We start from the raw sequence: 6,038 nt of genomic DNA, 5'->3' as shown, positions 1-6,038 counted from the left end.
CTTTCTTTCTTTCTTTCTTTCTTTCTTTCTTTCCTCCTCCATGCCTTGGCTCTCACTCTTCTGCCTCCTTTATCGTGTGGTTCCCTGAAGAAGGCAGTTTCTTGATCTAGGCAAAGATCATCCAGATATGGTTTCACTACCTATACAGTGTTCTCTGTGTACAATAAAGTTCCATTTGTTAAAATACATAAGAAGGTATTTAAGCAGTATGAGATTTGTAATTTAATTGATACTTAATTTTAAATTTTAATTTAATATCCAGCCATAATAAATATAAATATACAGTGATGGTTAATTTTATCAACTTGACTCACTTAGGTGATAATAAGCATCACATCTGGGTGTGTCCAGAAGAGAAAAGCATCTGAGTTGGATCCAGTGACAATGGGGCCATCTAACCCATTGAAGCCTAAATCAAACAAAAGGTGGAGAAGGAAAGTTAACTCTTTCTGATTTAGACACCCATCTCTCCCTCTACAAGCATCAGCAATTCAGGCTCAAACTTCAGTTTACCTCATGTCTGCCTCCTTTTGTGCATTCTCAGACCTGGAGACTGTGGCTAACTGTACCACACCTCTTCCAGGAATGCTGCTTCTCTGATGGCATTAGAAAGTTCTTAGAATCTCTTCTATGTATCTACGGGTAGACTACCCATCATTTTCTGTTAAGAACCCTAATATGCACTCTCATGTAGAAAACTATCTCATAGCAATTTGAAATTCACTTCATTTGCATCTATTATTTTAATATCATCAAACATTAATTTTATATAAGATAATAAAACTATCAAAAAACTACCCCTTTAATCAAAAAGATATGAAGAATGTATCCCTTCACCCCAATGCAAATGTTTTTATGATTAAAATGAAGAGGGAATGAATTAAATATTCAGTGTCCAGAGTTACAAAAGAAAATTAGTTGAAAGCTAAGGCAAAGTGGGGAGAGATAAATTATCAGAAAATTTCAAAATATGAGGAAAGAGAAATCTGTGTAAATAAAGAACTTTTGTCTTTATCCACTATTGCATTGCATGGAAAATGGCTTGACAGAGTTTTCTTGGTTTAAAGTCCCAGTCTTCTATATAAAATATACAAAAGTAAATGTCTAAGTATCATACTAAGTACATAACTGAGTTAGATACTTGTTTTCCTCTAGACCTTTTGCATTAAAGGTAGTACAAAAGACCCATGTGACCATGGATGGAAAACAAATGACACAAACATTTAAGTACCTTGTAAACAAATGGCAAATAATGGTTTCAAAATAAATCTTAAAATAGAACTTATACTAACTAATTCATAATGTTTATTTGACAGTGAGATACATGACAGGCAATACTAAATTGCATTCATTAAGGAAGAATCAACTATAATTTGCAATAGTTATGAGACAATATTTTTATCTAGTAAAATACTTAACATGTCAACACTGAGAATCATTTGGGAGATTAATAACATGATGACAGAGCTCTGAGAACCTATTTTGAATGGCTGATATTAGGATAATTACTAATCACAAGTTTTAAAAATCTGTATGTGTCTATTTTTATTTATGTGCATGTGGAAGACATGCATCCATGTGTAGAACATGCATCTATGAGCCCTTCGGGGCTAGAAGAGGGCACTAGCTCCTCATAGATCTTGAGTTATAAGTGGTTCTGAGCTGCCATATAGGAGCTAGGAACCCAACAGAGGTCCTCTGCAAGAGCAAGGAGTACTCTTAACTGATGATATATCTCTATAGCCTCCCAATTATTAGTTTTGATGAGAAAATACATCTCTTGCATTATTGGTGTAACTGAATATACTATTTTTATAATTTTCTTGAAATTTTATCATTTTCCACTTTCCCTTTCCTACCTCCAACTTCCCCCATATAGTAACCCTTGCTTCCTCTTAAATTCATGACTTCATTTTCTTTCATTTCTTTACATATACATATATGACTAAACACATTATGCCGGTTAATATAATGTTACATGTGTGTATATATGACTTCAATGCTGAATATATTCTTAAAAGACCAACTAATCACTCACCTTGGTAATTTCAAAAGATTAATGTAGCATAATGTAGCATAAAAAATTATTCATAAATATTTATATCATATTTAGAGATAATAGCTAAAATCAGAAATATGAAACCTTTCCTTCACTTTGAATAATAGATAAGCAAAATTATAATATACATAATCTACAATAAAAATAAATACAAAAATATTTTGCAAAGAAAAACCCAGGCACAAAAGACTACTCAGTGTGTGGCTCCATTTGTCTGAAACTCAAGGCAAGACAGAGTTAGAGAGAGATCATGAAGATCGTTGGCTTCTAAGATTCAAGAAGAAATCAACTTCAGGGATACATTAAAACATTTTCATGGAAACAGAAATGTTTGCTGGTCTGTATAACTGTTTTTGGCTATATTACTGTGCATTTCTCAGATCTATAGTTAAAACGCATGTATTTTATTCTACAGGTTCATCAATACAGCTTTATTACCTATCCTTGCTTTGATAAACAGCCTGACAAAAACAACTTATAGGCAGAAAGTTTCTCTTGCCTCACAGTTTCGGGGACCCTCAGTTCATCATGAAGGAAAAGTGTGATATCGACATCTCGTTCCTGTCCAGATAATGAGAGCTTACAGATGCTCTATCTTCATGACAGTGAGCAGGAGACAGAGAAAGGGACAGGAAAAGGTTATCTACCCCCAGAGTCCTACCTCATCCTGCTAATCTACACATCTTTAAGATTTCACAACCCCTCAACACAGAGTCTCCACCTAATGACCAAGGATTCAAAGACCTGAGCTTTTGAGGGCTACTTCATATCCAAACCATAACAAAGCTGACTTTTATAAATGTACACACAACTTGAGGCTCTATCCACATATGGACATAGACCATATAGTAACTTCTCTTTTAGACATTAAATTTTATTAACCCAAATCCATCTCTTTTTGGAATAATTTTAATTGGCACAGACTAACAAACAACCTGGTCTCTGGGACTTCCTAAAGTCCCACCCCATCACCATTCATTCTCCTGGCTGCCGGGGTCTCTCTCTTGTCTTTCCCAACACCTGACCCTTCCAGCCCATTCCCCTTCCCTCTGCCCCACCCACGTCACTCCCTCCCTCTGCCTTCTATGACTACTTTACTCCTCTTTCTAAGTTTGATTCAAGCATCCTCACTGGGGCCTTCCTTCTTTAACTTTGTTGAGTCTGTAGCATGTATCATGTACTTTATGGCTACTATCTACTTATAAGTGAGTACATATCATGCATGTCCTTTTGGGTCTGGGTTACCTTCCTAAGGATGATATTTTCTAGTTCTACCCAATTATCTACAACATTCATGATGTCCTTGTTTTTAATAGTTGAATAGTATTCCATTGTGTAAATGAACCATATTTTCTGTATCCATTCTTTGGTTGAGAGAAATCTGGGTTGTTTCAAGTTCCTGGCTATTAGGAATAAAGCTGCTGTGCCCCAGAGATTGGGGAGGCTCTCAGGAGTCATTATAGTTGACCTTAGCCAAGATGCTTAAGAGTGGGGACATGGAACCTGAAGAACTGACCTTTTGTAGCCAATCAGGATCCCCAGGGGATAAGAACATCAACTTTCCACACAAACTTTGTTCTCCCTAAAAGAAATACAGGGACGAGGATGAAGCAGAGACTGAAGGATGGCCAACCAATACCCCATCCCATGGGGAATGTCTTAATTAGGGTTCCTATTCCTGCACCAAACATCATGACCATCCCATATGCAGACACCAAACCCAGACACTATTGCTGATGCCAAGAAGTGCTTACTGACAGAAGCCTGGTATAGCTGTCTCCTGAGAGGCTCTGCCAGAGCCTGACCAATACAGATGTGGCTACTCACAGCCAATCATTGGACTGAGCACAGGGACCTCAATGGAGGAGTTAAAGGAAGGACTGAAGGAGCTGAAGAAGTTTGTAACCCCATAGGAAGAACAACAGTATCAACCAACCAGACCCTCCCAGAGCTCCCAGGGACTAAACCACCAATTAAAGAATACACATGGAGGGACCCATGGTTCCAGCTGCATATGTAGCAGAGGATGGCCTTATCTGTCATCAATGGGAGGAGAAGCCCTTGGTCCTGTGAAGGCTCTATGCCCAGTGTAGGGGAATGCTAGGGCTGTGAGGCAGGAGGGGGTAGGTAGGTGGGTGGGCGAGCACCCTCATAGAAGCATGGGGGAGAGGGGGTGGGATAGGGGGTTTGCAGAGGGAAAATCTGGAAGGGAGGTAACATTAGAAATGTAAATAAATAAAATTACCAATAATAAAAAAAAAGTACTATGTGTTCAAGACCCCGTTGAAATGCAGAGCATCCAGTGAGCTGATAGAGAAGGAAGAGGATCATCCAGTGGCTCAGAGTCTTTGCTCCCTCCTTCACTGGCTCAGTTCAGGCAGAGAAGGAAGCTTGGGTGACCAGGGCATGAGTGTGGAAGGCATCAGAATGGAAAGTGAGAACTTAAGAAAAGTCAGAAGTTACTTCTCCATTTCCAGGTTCATCTGGGGCAGATGTTGCTCTTCTGTATAATGAATATAAAGTAATAAAATGGAAATTCCTGTTGTATCTGCTGCTAGTGTTTATCTTTATCCACAGTCAGCTCTCTTTGGAGCATAAGAGCATATTTAAGATGGAATGATTTCTCTTGCCACCCCAGATAGAGAACTTTAGCTACCCTCATTCTGGTCTGGCTTTGCTTAGTGCTTAAACATGGATCAGTTGTTGTTTGCTGGGTGCTTCCTTCATGTCCCTTCCTGTTTCCTGCACACACCACCAGAGCTCTTTCACAACCCTGTCCTCTAAAGAAGCCCAGAGCTCCTTGAATGGTGAGCTCAAGGCTGCATGACTATCAGTCCTGGAGTTAGGAGAGATCTGTCTGATTCTGAAGGTCCCACTATTTTCCCAAAGGAAGTGGGCATTTTTACTGTTGAAATAAGTTAAAAATTTAAAATATAGAACTAAACGATAGACTCAACTCAAGCCCTGACACCCAGAGCAGTTGCTGGCCTGCCTTACATCAACAGCACTTATTCTGTGTTGCTGAATTGAATGATCAAGTAGGCTACTTTTAAGCCCCTCCTGAATTTCTTGTGATAACAGAGCCCTTAAAAGAGTGTAGTCAAATAAAACTTCATCACAAAATCTCCCTTTGATAAATCTACAAATTTATTGCTCTTTAATTCCTAAAGAAGCAGCTTATTTAAAAAACAAAACAAAAAACAAAGAAACACATTTCACTTGAGATTCTTCAGCAAAGGAGAGCTGTTCAACATCCTAATGGACCACAGATGACAAGATCACAGTTATTATTTTTATTTCCCAATTTCAGAGTTCAGAAATCATGTGTGCATGTAGCAAAAACAAAATATTTTTCAGTGTTCTAAACAGTTACCTCTTAGACAAGAAAACAGAATACAGCAGTTCCAAGATACAATACCCAAGGGTGTGGCCAAATGTCAGGGTGCAAGGCTAGTTTATTATTTGTTTATTTATGTGGCTATGCTGTGGGAACCTTTGGTCTTGATCCCTCTGAATCTTAGAATCGTGATGTTCAGGAAAAGATTTCAACCATGCTCCCACCCTGATCCCTAATCTTGGCTCAGGAAACCAGTGAGAGACAAGCAGACAGGCCAGGATGTTTTCCTAACCCTTAGGGAGGCCTTAATCACACACACACACACACACACACACACACACACACACACACACACGTATGATCTCGAAGAGGGAGCACAGTGCCTCGGACCCTCTGCTGCTCTCACACATCTGATAGGCTGTCACTACATCCCCTGCAAGGGCTCGTTCTTACTGAGACAAATTGAAAATGAATGTGCAGCCCATGGATGTACTCTGTGATGCTCACATGAGTGAAGGGGCTGGGAATTGTATTATAAGCAAACGTGAGAGACACATTAAAGAAATCACAACAATAGAAGCCATGCTCTGTTCTCAGGTAACAACCCTCAAGTGTGGAAGGAAAGGGAAGGGAGGGGAGGGG

The sequence above is a fragment of the Grammomys surdaster genome, unplaced genomic scaffold (genome assembly GCF_004785775.1).
Source record: "Grammomys surdaster isolate TR1022 unplaced genomic scaffold, NIH_TR_1.0 65, whole genome shotgun sequence".
Lineage (NCBI taxonomy): Eukaryota > Metazoa > Chordata > Mammalia > Rodentia > Muridae > Grammomys > Grammomys surdaster.
This window is presented reverse-complemented; position numbering follows the sequence as displayed.